The sequence below is a fragment of the Chiloscyllium plagiosum genome, unplaced genomic scaffold (genome assembly GCF_037043375.1).
Source record: "Chiloscyllium plagiosum isolate Xiang-an unplaced genomic scaffold, Cpla_swu_hap1 HiC_scaffold_45, whole genome shotgun sequence".
In the NCBI taxonomy this organism is placed as follows: Eukaryota; Metazoa; Chordata; class Chondrichthyes; order Orectolobiformes; family Hemiscylliidae; genus Chiloscyllium; species Chiloscyllium plagiosum.
The window spans coordinates 35069733-35085833 of record NW_028270183.1 but is presented as its reverse complement, the minus strand read 5'-3'; the positions used below and the strand labels follow the sequence as shown (position 1 = coordinate 35085833).

At 45.4% G+C, this 16101-nt stretch overlaps 1 long non-coding RNA gene across 1 annotated transcript in view; it reads left to right on the top strand.

Annotated features, from left to right (window-relative positions):
- Nucleotides 1–9959, top strand: part of LOC148136467 (uncharacterized) — a 58923-nt gene extending 48964 nt beyond the window's left edge. The window contains exon 3 of the long non-coding RNA XR_015754393.1: nt 7974–9959. This is a non-coding gene — a long non-coding RNA (uncharacterized LOC148136467). The remainder of the gene's footprint in view (nt 1–7973) is intronic.
- The last annotated feature ends 6142 nt before the right edge of the window (nt 9960–16101 follow it).

The window sequence follows — 16101 nt, the reverse complement described above, 5'->3', positions numbered from 1 at the left end:
GGTGCACATTGGCACCAACGACATAGGTAGGAAGAGGGGTGGGGAGGTCATTCAAGAGCTCAAGGAGTTAGGCTGGAAGCTAAAAGCTAGGACAGACAGAGTCGTCATCTCTGGGTTGTTGCCGGTGCCACGTGACAGTGAGGCAAAGAATAGGGAGAGAGTGCAGTTGAACACGTGGCTGCAAGGCTGGTGTAGGAGGGAGGGCTTCAGATATTTGGACAATTGGACTGCATTCTGGGGAAGGTGGGACCTGTACAAACAGGACGGGTTGCACCTGAACCAGAAGGGCACCAATATCCTGGGGGGTAGGTTTGCTAGCACTCTTCGGGGGGGTTTAAACTAATTTGGCAGGGGGATGGGATCCGGACTTGTAGTCCAGCAAGTAGGTTAGCTGTTTGTCAGGATGCCCAAGACTGTAGGGAGGCTGTGGAGAAGGTAGCACTGACAGGGACTACTTGCGGACACAGAGATGGGCTCAAGTGCGTATACTTCAACGCAAGGAGTATCAGAAATAAGGTGGGTGAACTTAAGACGTGGATCGGTACCTGGGACTACGATGTTGTGGCCATCACGGAAACGTGGATAGATGTGGGACAGGAATGGCTGTTGGAGGTTCCTGGTTACAGGTGTTTCAGTAAGATTAGGGAGGGTGGGAAAAAAGGATGGGGGGTGGCATTGCTAATTAGAAATGGTATAACGGCTGCAGAAAGGAAGTTTGAGGGGGATCTGCCTCTGGAGGTAGTATGGGCTGAAGTCAGAAATAGGAAAGGTGCAGTCACCTTGTTGGGTGTTTACTATAGGCCCCCCAATAGCAGCAGAGATGTGGAGAAACAGATTGGGAAACAGATTTTGGAAAGGTGCAGAAGCCACAGGGTCGTAGTCATGGGCGACTTCAACTTCCCAAATATTGATTGGAAGCTCTTTAGATCAAGTAGATTGGATGGGGCGGTGTTTGTGCAGTGTGTCCAGGAAGCTTTTCTAACGCAGTATGTAGATTGTCCAACCAGAGGGGAGGCCATATTGGATTTGGTACTCGGTAATGAACCGGGACAAGTGGTGGGCTTGTTAGTGGGTGAACATTTTGGTGATGGTGACCACAATTCTGTGACTTTCACCTTGGTTATGGAGAGAGATAGGTGCGCACAACAAGGTAGATTTTATAATTGGGGGAAGGGAAATTACGATGCTGTAAGGCAGGATTTGAGGAGCATACGTTGGGAGCATAGTCTGTCAGGGAAGGATGTGGTGGAAATGTGGAACTTTTTCAAAGAGCAGATACGACGTGTCCATGATATGTATGTACCTATCAGGCAGGAAAGAAATGGTCGTGTGAGGGAGCCTTGGTTGACGAGAGAGGTTGAATGTCTGGTAAAGAGGAAGAAGGAGGCTTACATAAGGTTGAGGAAACAGGATTCAGACAGAGCAGTGGAGGGATACAGGATAGCCAGAAGGGACCTGAAGAAAGGGATTAGGAGAGCTAAGAGAGGGCATGAAAAATCGTTGGCGGATAGGATCAAGGATAACCCCAAGGCATTTTATGCGTATGTGAGAAACCTGAGAATGACGAGAACGAGGGTAGGTCCGATCAAGGACAGTAGTGGGAGACTGTGTATTGAGTCGGAAGAGATAGGAGAGGTCTTGAACAAGTACTTCTCTTCAGTATTTACGAACGAGAGGGACCGTATTGTAGAAGAGGAGAGTGTGAAATGGACTGGTAAGCTAGAAGAGATACCTGTTAGGAAGGAAGATGTGTTGGACATTTTGAACAACTTGAGGATAGACAAGTCCCCCGGGCCTGACGGGATATATCCTAGGATTATGTGGGAAGCAAGAGAGGAAATTGCAGTACCGTTGGCAATGATCTTCTCGTCTTCACTGGCAACGGGGGTGGTACCAGGGGACTGGAGAGTAGCGAATGTTGTGCCCCTGTTCAAAAAAGGGAATAGGGATAACCCCGGGAATTACAGGCCTGTTAGTCTTACTTCTGTGGTAGGCAAAGTAATGGAAAGGGTACTGAGGGATAGGATTTATGAGTATCTGGAAAGACACTGCTTGATTAGGGACAGCCAGCACGGATTTGTGAAGGGTAGGTCTTGCCTTACAAGTCTTATTGAATTCTTCGAGGAGGTGACCAAGCATGTGGATGAGGGAAGAGCAGTGGATGTAGTGTACATGGATTTTAGTAAGGCATTTGATAAGGTTCCCCATGGTAGGCTTATGCGGAAAGTCAGGAGGCATGGGATAGAGGGAAATTTGGCCAATTGGATAGATAACTGGCTAACCGGTCGAAGGCAGAGAGTGGTGGTAGATGGTAAATATTCAGCCTGGAGCCCAGTTACAAGTGGAGTTCCGCAGGGATCAGTTCTGGGTCCTCTGCTGTTTGTAATTTTTATTAATGACTTAGATGAGGGAGTCGAAGGGTGGGTCAGTAAATTTGCAGATGATACGAAGATAGGTGGAGTTGTGGACAGTGAGGAGGGCTGTTGTCGGCTGCAGAGGGACTTAGATATGATGCAGAGCTGGGCTGAGGAGTGGCAGATGGAGTTCAACCCTGCCAAGTGTGAGGTTGTCCATTTTGGAAGAACAAATAAGAATGCGGAATACAGGGTTAATGGTAGGGTTCTTAGTCAGGTGGAGGCCTAGAGGGATCTTGGGGTCTATGTACATAGATCTTTGAAGGTTGCCACTCAGGTGGATAGAGTTTGTAAGAAGGTCTATGGAGTATTATCGTTCATTAGCAGAGGGATTGAATTCAAGAGTCGTGAAGTGATGTTGCAGCTGTACAGGACTTTGGTTAGGCCACAGTTGGAGTACTGTGTGCAGTTCTGGTCGCCTCACTTTAGGAAAGATGTGGAAGCTTTGGAGAGGGTGCAGAGAAGATTTACCAGGATGTTGCCTGGAATGGAGAGGAAGTCGTACGAGGATAGGTTGAGAGTTCTCGGCCTTTTCTCGTTGGAACGGCGAAGGATGAGGGGTGACTTGATAGAGGTTTATAAGATGATCAGAGGAATAGATAGAGTAGACAGTCAGAAACTTTTTCCCCGGGTACAACAGAGTGTTACAAGGGGACATAAATTTAAGGTGAAGGGTGGAAGGTATAGGGGAGATGTCAGGGGTGGGTTCTTTACCCAGAGAGTGGTGGGGACATGGAATGCGCTGCCCGTGGGAGTGGTAGAGTCGGAATCATTGGCGACCTTTAAGCGGCATTTGGATAGGTACATGGATGGGTACTTAATCTAGGTTAGAAGTTCGGCACAACATCGTGGGCCGAAGGGCCTGTTCTGTGCTGTATTGTTCTATGTTCTATGTTCTAATCTGACACAGTTCAAGCTTACCATAGCAATTTCAATGTATGTCCACTTCAGATAATCACATCACTGAACGAAAGAGTGATGGGCAGGCTGTTTACTCATTTCTGAGCTAACCCCTGAAATGTTAATTCCAGGCTTACCTCTGTTTCTGCCTTCAATGTTAGTATTAATGGAATGTTCAAAGTATCTTCCCCTGCGCAGACAAATGCAAAATATCTGCTTGATGAATGATGGGGAGTTATACACACTCGTCCACAAAGCCCTGCCTGTTCTCAGAGATAAGAGCTGAAAATGTGTTGCTGGAAAAGCGCAGCAGGTCAGGCAGCATCCAGGGAACAGGAGAATCGACGTTTCGGGCATAAGCCCTTCTTCAGGAATGAGGACCAACCAACCCAACTGCCCCGTGGCTGAACACTTTAACTCCCTCTCCCACTCCACCAAGCACATGCAGGTCCTTGGCCTCCTTTATTGCCAGACCATGGCAACATGACGCCTGGAGGAAGAGCACCTCATCTTCCGCCTAGGAACCCTCCAACCACAAGGGAATGAATGCAGATTTCTCCAGCTTCCTCATTTCCCCTCCCCCCACCTTCCTCATTTCCCCTCCCCCCACCAACCCTCGGACTCAGCACTGCCTTCTTGACCTGCAATCTTCTTCCTGACCTCTCCGCCCCCCACCCCCTCTCCAACCTATCACCCTCACCTTAACCTCCTTCCACCTATCGCATTCCCAACACCCCTCCCCCAAGTCCCTCCTCCCTACCTTTTATCTTAGCCTGCTTAGCACACCTTCCTCATTCCTGAAGAAGGGTTTATGCCTGAAACGTCGATTCTCCTGCTCCTTTGATGCAGCCTGACCTGCTGCGCTTTTCCAGCAGCACATTTTTCAGCTCTGATCTCCAGCACTTCCTCAGGCCTGAATATGCAAGAGTTCAAGGTTAGTGGGGTTCAACTTCGGAGATTAGACCAACCCTTCTAATCAAAGACAACCCAGGGGCACATGGACCAGTTAATATCTAATTGAAAACACTTTATCTAAGTGTTCTTGTCAGCGAGGTAAACACAGGGACAGAGAACTCAGTTTGTAGTTCAATTATGTCCTTATCCCCCTCACCCCAGATCTTCCGGAATGCTCTGTGGCCTTTAGCCAATGGGGTAATGGGCAGCGTTCAAAACGTCCAATGGGTTGGCACCAACCCCCTTCACTGTTGCCATGTCAGGGGAGGTGTAAGGTGCACATCCCCCAGCACTGGGCTAGGAGTCACCATTTCAGGAAGTTCGGGCTGACACTTCTCCTCACACAGACCTCAGGCTGGCTGTAACTGCTTCCCCCCGAACCTTAGTAACCGCTTTGACCTCGGATTTCACTGTTCTCTGCAGCCGATAGCTGCTGGCTGCTGTTCCTAATGAAGGGCGAAACGTTGATTTTCCTGCTCCTCGGATGCTGCCAGACCTGCTGTGCTTTTCCAGCACCACTCTAATCTAGACTCTGATTTCCAGCATCTGCAGTCCTCACTTTTGCCTTGCTGGTTAATTTAGTTTGGCCAATTTTCTGTCAGGCCCAATTTCTCTGCCTGTGGGCCAGTTTAGAATGTCTAACTTTGTGTACATAGTATCTTGATTGTATATGCCTTCATGTGTCTGGCGTATGGTAAATAATTTGGAGGAAACATATCTCGAACAGCATAAAGGAGATGTGGAAAAAGGAGACCGAGATGATTCAAGTGAGGACTGTCATATGAAGCCAGCAAGAAGAGATCCTGATGACAGCTGTTCCCTGTGTTTGTGACTATCTCAATATGTGCTCACAGGCTCACCAAAACCCAGTCAACTGAGAACTTACCAGGAATAAATCAAACTGTCCTGATGCAGATTATTCCTCAAATTCAGGCTGTTTTCATCACAAAATGTGACTTCAGATGTCGGGGTCATGATAAATAAGGGGTATACATCCAATCTCTTCCAATTCCAGCAACAAAGAATCTCTATATCAGACCTGGGAATGACATGATACTACAGGAAAAGTCTGAAAACACATCAGCATCACAGAGGCAAGTGTAACTTTAGATCTCAAGAGACCAGTTGGTCCCACCCCAAACACAACATTCAAAATCTCTAGTCACTGGGGGTATGGTTTTTAATGTCAGACAGAAAGAGCTCGAGATTTAGGGATTAGCTGTGGAGATAGACCACAGTTATCACAGTAATAGGAAACAACAAAGGCACATAATGGATGTGAAGATGTGAACTTTAGTTTAAACTTGCAAGTTTCCAAAGAGATGAAATGTATAAAAAGTAACATTTAGGAAGAGGTTATGTCCATTGAGCCACAAAGTGGATAGATACAGAGCAGAGTAAACAATCTGTCCTGTTGCTGGATTTCCCATGTCACGGGAAGGTGTGTAAATGGAGGAAATGAGACAATTGCTGGAAATAGCCAGAAAGGATATTTATGAACTAGTGCAACTCAACATGAATGAGTCACTAGGCTCTGCTGAAAGTACTGAAGGAAATGAGAGAGGAAATTGGAGGCTGTAGTCATGATTTCTCATTCCTTCTTCACATGTAATTCTGTTTTTTGTGCAGAAAGTGACTGATGTCACTGTTTCACAACAGGAAGGTCAGCTGCGTAACTGCAGCTGATCATCCAATGTTTGTTTGGAACTCAAGTGGAATCTTCGGTTTCTTTGGCGAAGTGTGAGTTTTGGTGGGTTTCATGGAGGGTTTCTCTCTGTGTGAGGCCTGGCCAGAGGTTTTGTTGGACCTTGACTTGCTGCAGGGATAAAACATATTCTCGCCAAATTTCAGGTCACACTAAAACGCTGAGAAAGTCAGGTGCAGTGAAGTACGGAATTTACAAACAGGTCTGGATAGGTTTGGCAAATGGACCCCAATTTTGCAGATGGAGTTTAATGTGGGTAAGTGTGAGGTTATCCATTCTGCCTGGAAGAATAGAAAGGCAACTCATTACAACCACACAGAGGGTGGTGCACGTGTATGGAATGAGCTGCCAGAGGACATGGAAGGCATATGGAAGGGCAATTTAATAGGTAGGGTTTAGAGAGATATAGACTAGATTACTTACTTACAGTGTGGAAACAGGCCCTTCAGCCCAGCAAGTCCACACCGACCCTCCGAAGAGCAACCCACCCAGACCCATTCCCCTACATTTACCCCTTCACCTAACACTACGGGCAATTTAGCCTGGTCAATTCACCTAACCTGCATATTTTTGGACTATGGGAGGAAACCGGAGCACCCGGAGGAAACCGATGCAGACACGGGGAAAATGTGCAAACTCCACATAGTCAGTCGCCTGAGGCAGGAACTGAACACAGGTCTCTGGCGCTGTAAGGCAGCAGTGCTAACCACTGTGCCACCATGCCGCCCACTTTTGCAGTCCAAATGCAGCAAATGGGACTAGATTAATTTAGAATATCTGGCTAGCATGGACGTGTTGGACCGAAGGGTCTCTTTCCACGCTGTACATCTTTATGACTCTACAACTCCATCAACCAGATTCATTGACAGTGTCAACGCCAACTCAAGCATTGTGCTCCTAGTTGTGTGGGGAAACCTTTCGAGCTGATTCCCATTAAAGAAAAGAGCAACCAAGATCAACTGAAATTGCGGGAAGCTTCAGATTGCTTTAATGCCGAGGGGTATGGGGGTCCTCATGCAGGAATTACAGGAAACCAGTCTGCAGATTCAGCAGGGAGGAAGGAGGGCTCATGGAATTTCAGCATTTATTGCTGAAGGAATAGAGTAAAAAGGTAAGGAAATGTTTCTGCATTTGTAGAAGGCATTAGTGAGACTGTGCTGGAATATTGTCTACTGTTTAGGGCTGGCAAATTGAGAGATTTGATTTGATTTACTTTTGTCCCTTGTCACTAAGTACAGCACAGTGCAGGGAGAGCATAACATACAAAAACCATCGAACAGGGCAAAGGATACAAAGATATGCTGCCAAGAGGGTGCACAGAAAAACAAGGACAACGTTCAATCGGAAATGAGCCAGGTCCATTCAGAAGAATAACAGCAGGGAGGAAGCTGTTCTTCAACCTGTCAGTGCGTGTGTTTAAGCTTCTGTATCTTCTACCTGACCGAAGAGGTTGGAAGAGATTTTCATTGGGGTGGGAGGGGTCTCTGATGATGAGGGATCGAGAAGTGGTGGTGAATAGTGGATTTCAATCAGAGATGAGGAGAAATTACTTCGCTCAAAGTGTCGTGAATCTGCTAAATCACTTCCCCAAAGTAGGGTGGATGTTGGGAAATTGAGTAAATTTGACGAAGAGATAGACAGCTTTTTAATTAATAATGGGTTAAAGGGGAGCTGGCAGGAAAGTGGAGTTAGAGACCGAGATGTGATGCCGGTTGTGTGGAATGCCCTGCCAGTGGCAGTCTGGTCAGACACATTAGGGACATTTAAGTGACTCTTGGACAGGTACATGGATGATAGTTAGATTGATCTTAGAGCTGGAAAAAAGGCTGGCACAACATCAAGGGCCGAAAGACATGTACTGTGCTGTACTGTTCTATATTCTATATTCAGCCATGATGATGTTAAATATGTGGATTTGAGGGGCTGAATGGCCTTCTCTTGCTCCAGCACTTCCAGTCTAACTAAACGTAACTAATTATGCTTCCCTCATCCAATTTTAGACCATCTTCCTGGGAGAATTTGCCATTCATTGGACATCCACTTCAAGAGGGGCATCCTTGGACCAGGTCATCTTTAACAGGTCGCTGTGCACCCAGACAAACACTGGCATTGCCCTTCATGTGCACTATAATGGCCTAGCAGCCACTATGTTCATGGGACATGACCAACAAAGAGGGATCCTCCCTCACACAGGAGAAAGTGAGGACTGCAGATGCTGGAGATCAGAGTTAAGAGCATGGTGCTGGAAAAGCACAGTAGATCAGGCAGCATCCGAGGAGCAGGAGAATCATCATTTTGGGCATAAGCCCTTCATCAGGAATCCTGCTGTGCTTTTCCAGCATCACACTCTCCACTCCTTCACACATACAATCCCATTCTCTCACCCTCTTCGCTGTTTAACAACCAGGACCCATAGTTGCCTAACCTACATTAGATCTGACCTTGCAGTTTTAAAATGTTGCTACTGTCCCCAGTGCTCACCGCTGACTGTGGGCATGAAACCACGGGACGTTTGAAGTTGACCCAGAGCTGGAGAAATTGGGTCTGACAGAAAATTGGCCAAAATAAATAAGATGATTGCCAGCAGAGATTGATTACAGAGAACCTACATTTTACAAGAAAAAAACACCATTTCTCAATCAGACACCTCCTTCCTTGTCAATTCCTCAATGTTTCACTATGCGCGCTTCAACGTCCTCACTTCAAACTTTTCCTCAAGGCTTTCAGTGTGAGTCAATAACACCATCAGTTAAAGGGATGGTCACACTGCCTTTCGGACCAATTGATTTATTTCATTATTCATAACATTGGTGAGGCCACTCCTGGCAGAGTCCTGTTCCGGTTGCTCAGTTATATTAAACTGGAGAGGGTTCAGAAAAGATTTCCCAGACTGTAGCCAGGGATGGAGGGTTTGAGATATAAAAATAGACTGGAAAGGATGGAATTATTTTCACTGGAGCAGAGGAGGTTAAGGGGTGACCTTATAGAAGTTTATAAAATCATGACAGGTATAGAATGGCAGCTGTCTTTTCCGGATTTCAAGATTCAGGGGGAATATTTTTAAGGTAAGAGGAGAAAGGTTTAAAAAACAACAGAAGGGGCAACTTGTTTATACAGAGAATAGTTTGTATGTGACATTAACCTCCAGAGAAAGTAATGAATATGGATACAGTTACAATGTTTAAAAGCCATTTGGATAAGTACATGAATAAGGAATATTTGGAGGGATAGGAGCAGGCAGGTGGGACTAGTTTAGTTTGGGATAATGTTTGACATGGACTGGTTGGACTGAGGGGTCTGCAGTTTCCATGCTGCATGACTCCGGTTATGAACAGTGGTAACTGCAGTCAAGGTCGGTCACAAAGATTCAGGGGGAACCGGTTAGTGGTGCCAGAATCTTTTCTGCAGCTCTAACTCCAACAATAATCTCTCTACTAGCTGCTAGAATGTCTCCTGAATTACAACTCACAGAGATATCTATCTGCGCTTCACTTCTCACCGAGTTTCCATATTCAGTCTCATTCAGTTGCCTTTATGGCAGTTAAACTGAACAGTTCTATTAAGCATGGAACTTACTTTACTCTTCGGAGTTCCTCGAGACCGAGCCTCACTGAACTAGTCCAGCAGAATTCTTCCAGGACCTTCCTGAACACTCCACCTACACAGAATATATAGCTCCGGCTGTGGGTTTACCTACAATGTCATTGGACAGGGGGAATTCCAGGATTTTGACCCAGTGACAGTGAAAGAACAGTGTTATATTTCCAAGTCAGGATAGTGAGGGGACTAAGTGATGGGAACATGCCTCTGTGCACCTATTTCACTGACAAAGGTCTTTTGAACCTTGTGATGTTTTTAAACTCTAAATATTACATCCATGTAAATTGTTAAAATATATGTATGAAAAGTGTGAAACAACCATGTATTTCACTATATGCTGTAACTTGTATTTGAAAATGCAAACCCAATAAATGATACAATGTCTGGTACAACAAGGCCGTCCAGTTCTAACAATGACATGATAATAAAGACCTCTATGCAACTGTCAGTCAGGATTCAAGAATAAAAGCATGAGGCTTTTAAGCCCTTGCTCCCCGTTCAAGCAAATCATGTCAGATCTGTATTTCAAACTGACCTGTGATTAGTGGGTTTTCACATTTACTCACACAAAAACATAAATAGATAAAAACTCAAGAATTCATCACACAATGGTTCGTCCGTCTGGGTGTTTCATGTTGTCTTCAGCTGACCATTCTCAGTTAATAGCAATTCCTTCTATTCAAGGCATTTTCAGAACAGTTCATATTTTAACAAAAACATGGGATTCATGGAAATCTGTGTAGGTGGAGTGTTCAGGAAAGTCCTAGAAGAATATTGCTGGATTGGTTCAGTGTGCCTCGACTCGGGGAACTCCGAAAAGTAAAGTAAGTTTCATGCTTAATAGAACTGTTCAGTTTAATTGCTGTAAAGGCAACTGAACGAGACTGAGTCTGTGTAGTTGAAAACTTAGTGAGAAGTGAAGAGCAGATAGATATCTCTGGGTATTGCAACTCAGGAGACACTCCAGCAGCCATGGCATTGCTGGCCGAGTGAGCATTTAATGCGATTTTTTCTATGGAGAGGTTGGTGGGCAGCTGCCTTCTTGTAACATTTGGGGGAAATGTACCCCATTATTGGGAGGGGTGGGGGGTGGAATGTATACACAATTAGGCAGGAGGTGGGGTGAGGCCAAGGGGTGAGGGAGAGTTTCAAGATTTTGACCCAGTGACAATGAAGAAATGGCAGTACATTTTCAACTCAAGATGGTGAGTCACTTGGAGGAGAATTTGCAGGTGGTGATATTGCCATGTATCTGCTGCTCTTGTCCTTCTCAATGGTAGTGTTGGTTTGTTCAGAATGTGCTGTCTGTGGAGACTTGGTGAATTCCTGCAGTGAATCTTGTAAATGGTACAAAGTGCTGTGACTATGCATTGCTGATGGAGGGAGTGGATGTTTGTGGATATGGTACTGACCTGCTTTGTCTTGGATGATGCTTCGTGAGTGTTGTTAGAGCTGCACCATCCAGGCAAATGGGGAGCATTCCATCACACTCCTGACTTGTGCCTTGTAGCGAGTAACTTGCTGCAGTATTCCTCACTTCTGACCTGCTCTTGTAACTATATTTGTATTACGAGTTGAATTCAGTTTGTGGTCAATAGTAAACCTCAGGATGTCAATAGTTGGGAGGTCAGTGATGGAATGTCACAGATGATGATGAGATGCTCTCTTGTTAGAGATGGTCATTGCTTGAGGTTTGTCTGGTGTCAGTGTTACATGCAATTGGTCAGCCCAAGTCTGTATGTTGTCGAGGTCTGACTGCATTTTGACGTGGTCAGGTTTAGGATCTGAGGTCAGAGGTCACACGACATCAGGTTATATTCCAACAGGTTGATATGAAATTACACAGTTTCGGAGTGCTGTTCCTTCGTCAGGTGATGGGCAGTGCTCCGAAAGCTTTTTTTTACAGAATTCCTAGTGTGAAAACTGGACCATCGACCCAACAGGTTCACATCGACCCTCTGACGAGTCACCCACCCAGACCCATTCCCCAAAGCTTTTTCCTCTACATTCATCCCAACTAATGCACTTAACCTACACATCCATGAACACTATGGGCAATTTAGCATGGCCAACCCACCTAACCTGCATATCTTTGGACTCGGGAGGAAACCGGAGCACCCAGAGGAAACCTAGACACGGGGAGAAAGTGAAAACTCCACACAGGCAGTCAGCTGAGGCTGGAATTGAACCATGGTTCCTGGCACTGTGAGTCAGTAATGCTACCATGCTGCCCTCATAATTTCAAATATACCTGTTGAACTCTAACCCACTGTCATGTGACTTCTGACCTTGTCCACCTCAATCCAACACCAGCAGCTCCAGATCCTTAGTATCTGAGGAGTTGGGAATGGAGCTGAACATTGTGCAATCATTGGTGAACATCCCCACTTCGGACCTTATGATGGTGGGGGGAAGAAGGTCATTGATGAAGCAGCTGGAGATGGTTGGGCCTTGGACACTATTCTGAGGGACTCCTGCAGAAATGTCCTGGAGCTGAGATGACTGACCTCCAACAATCACCTTCCTTTGTGTCAGGTATGACTCTCGCCAGTGGAGAGTTTGCCCCCTGATGCGCACTGATTCCAGTTTTACTAGGGCTCCTTGATACCACACTTGGTTGAATGCAAACCTAATGTCAAAGGCAGTCACTCTCCCCTCACCTCAATTGACATCGCCTCAACCTAGCACAGGACAAGTGGGAGTTTAATCTCTTGCTCACTTGGCCATGCCAGCTCCTGAGGTGCAGTGCTGAGGGAATATGATTCTATTGACAGTGAAAGGTGCCCACACACATTCAGTGGCGTCGGTCCTTGCAGCTGGTCATCCTGTGTGACCTGTCTCTGCAGCAGCTTGGTTACACTGAGGGAACAGTGAGAGTGTGGCATCACTCACGTTTCTGGAGCACAAACGATAATCCATTCTTGACTTGCATGTAACTGGGTTCTTCTGCCTTGGCAATTGGCATTGAGCTGGATGGGCGGCCTCACTTCGGGTCCCCTGGGTCTGAGGTAGGGTTTTGTAATCTGCAGGCTGCTGGCCTCCCATGCCTCAGAATAGACCAACCAAGTGGCATTCTGGGACCTGAGGAACAATGATTAAAGACTTGTCGAATAAACCCTCTGCCCACTCTCTGCACCAGACCACAATGTCAACATGTGAACAGGAGTCTTGGACCTGGAGGCCAAAGCTGTGTCAGGTGGGTGGATTGGCCGTGGGAAATAGTTGGGAAGCTGGGTCTGGGTGGGAGGGTCTTCTGAGGGTCAGTGTGGACTCAATGGGCTGAATGGCCTCTCTCCGCACTGTCTGTGATCCTACAGTTCCATGATTCTAATGGGCACAACTGTTACCTTGTGCCATTGGAAACAAAGGGAGCTTTTTCATTTGAGAGCTTCCCTGGGTCAGAACAGTTGTTATCCCAGAATGGAACATCAGAACTGTCTCCAACAATTAAGAGCTGCACTATGTTTGAAGGGCTTGGAAGGTTTTCTAGAAATGTGCTAGAAAGGTATATAACCCTGGAAGTGGTCTTGGAAAAGCAGCAGAGACTCTACCGACAGGCGACAGATATTCAAGAGGAAATGAAACTCTTGCCTGGAGAGTTTAGTAGCAGCATGAAACCCAGTTCTGCAGAGAGAGGATGTGAGACAGCGTGTACAGACAAGTATTTCTGGGAACTTCAGGAAGTTAGAACGTTTTCAGTAATTTAACATTGATTATCTTGTTTTTGCTTCATCACTGATTTAATAAAATTCTCGCTGTTTTATCAGTATCCTGCTTGTGTCTGTTTATTGCTTTTGATACTGCAAAAGTACTTGGGAAAATCTGTTTTCAACAATATATCAGCCAAAGTGTGTGGGCATGTGCATTTGACCATGGGCTCCAGTTTCCTGCTACCATTCTTTTGTAGAGTGACAGTGAACTCCCAAATTCCACTATTTAAAGAAAATAATATAAATTTATTCTTTAACTCTAAAAGCGAGCATAAAATAACTATGCACTAAGCCCCCCTTTCTCTTAACTCCTGATTATATGCCTCCTTGTCATTCACAACATACTGTTCAAATAAAACACTTATTAAAATTACATCAGCTTTTCAGACAGCGGCTGGTGTCTTTGGTGTCTGTTTTCTTTCAGCTGAAGGTCTCCCTGGTTCATCGTCTTTCTTTTTTACTATGAATATGTTCCATGTCTTGGGTCTTTCTTGATGGCAGTTACTCTGTCTGACTTTCAAAATGCCTGCCTTGTTTATACCCCCAACATCGGATTGTCTCATTGGCTTGAGATTGGCTAAACAATAAATTCAAACTCGATTGGTTTTAGTATCCTGAGGCATAATTTAAACTGATTGGTTACATTCGACTTGTTGTCAAAACAGCAACCAACTCAGGTATCTATTTCACAGGCAAATGTTCCATATTTTCAATTTTCCAGAATATTCTGAGACTGTTAGCTCATCATCTTGAAAGCTTTCAGTGCAGAACAGCATTCTCTCTCCCTCTCTCTCTTAAAGGTATAGTACAGGCCTTTAACTTCATAACAATTGACAAACAATCGAAAATAGAGACTAAATGCTACACAGGGTGCAGATGCAGAGGGGCTTGGTATGCACAGAGAATTAAAGATGGCAGGACAGGGGGCAAAAACAATTAATAGGAGACAGTACAGCACAGGAACAGGTCCATCGGCCCACCGTGTCTATGCTTTTCGAAACTAATCCCTCTGCTTGCACATGGTCCAAGTCCCTCTATTCTCTGCCTGCTCATTTGTCCATCTAAATGCCTCTTCAACTTTGATATTATATCTGCTTCTACCACTTCCCCCAACAGCGGGTTCCAGGTACCTACTGCCCTCTGTGTAAAAAAACTTTCCTCACACAATTTCCTTAAACTTTCCCCTCTCACCTTAAATCAATGCCCCTTAGTATTTGACATTTCCACTTTGGGAAGGAGACTCTGACTGTCCACTCTTTTCAAGCCTCTTATCATTTTATTAACTTCGATCTGATCGCCCTTCAACCTTTGACGCTTTAGCTAAAAATAATCCAAGTTTGTCCAAACTCTCCTTATAGCTAATACACTCCACTCCAGGCAACGTCATGATAAAGCTGAAACTTTATTGCTGGAACAGCACAGCAGGTCAGGCAGCATCTAGGGAACAGAAGATTCGACGTTTCGGGCACATGCCCTTCTTCAGGAACGTCATGATAAACCACTTCTGCCCCCTCTCTAAAGCCTCCACATCCTTCCTCTAGTGTGGTGACCAGAATTGCTCACAATACTCCAAATGTGGCCTGACCAAAGTTTTGCAACATGACTTGCAAACCTTTACACTCAGTGCCCAGACAAATGAAGGTAACCAAGGCATATACCTTCTTTACCACCTTACTTGCTTGTATTGCCACTTTCAGGGAACTGCGGAGTTTATCAATGCTCCTAAAGGTTTAACCATTTACTGGATACTTTCCTCTTGTATTTGACCTCCCAGAATGCATCACCTCATACTTGTCTGGATTAAACTCCATCTGCCATTTCTCTGGCCAACTTTCCTAACAATCTATATCCTGCTGCATCCTTTCATATCCTCCTCACTATCAGTAACGCCACGAATTTTTCTGTCATTTTTAAAGAAAAGAGCTGAGGTATTTCCAGAAAATGTGAAAAAAATCAGTTTTTTAAAAATCCTTTGAAACTTAAGCCCTCCAAGTAATGTTCAGAGTAAAATACCTTTATAAAACTAAACAATGACAGGAAGCCATGGGGAGGCCTGTTAGTGCACTGAACATTTGGTTGTGCATACTGATCGGTATGTGCCTTCAGACAGTCCCACTGAGGACCCTTCAGAGTTGTCTGTAGCACAGCCTGTCTGTGTCTTACTCCACTGTCAGCTGGAACATGAACTATCAACTTCCCTGCCTGGCTCCAGTCCACTAACATCTGACGACTCACCAGGGGCAGCTCCTGACACACTATCCTTTCATTTGTTGTGTATCGCCATGATTGAAGCTGCAAGCCTCAGAATATCTAACAGTGCCCTTCATCAGTGGTGTGACGTCATTCACTTTCTAGCTCTGGGACTTCTGTTATGGGACAGCTGACATTTCCCGAGTGACTGAAAGTGAAACATTAGAAAGGAAGTGTTTGGTGGGAGAGGAGTGTGAGTGATGGTAGGGATGGAGAGGTTGGAACAGAAATCAAGAGGTTCGTGGTCACACCATCTGAAAGGTGCAGGTCATGCCTGATAGCAGCATGTGGGCGAGGTGGGAAGGTTTGAACAGGTCTCAGCCCAGCATCTTGAATGTTTTCCTGTAGCCCATTTTGTACAGGGGTTGTGGGTAAATCACCACAAGTTCCCTTTAATTCGGCTATTTATTAATAAATCTGACAGACAATCCGGGGCTGAAATAATGATTTCAAGTAATTAAGTTTATCTCAGAACTCAACTTGGCTCTGACCTGATAAGTGCTGAAATTCAGTTCCAGTGTCTGTCTCTGGATGTGTCATTCTCTGATTCTTGTCCAGTGTTATTCCT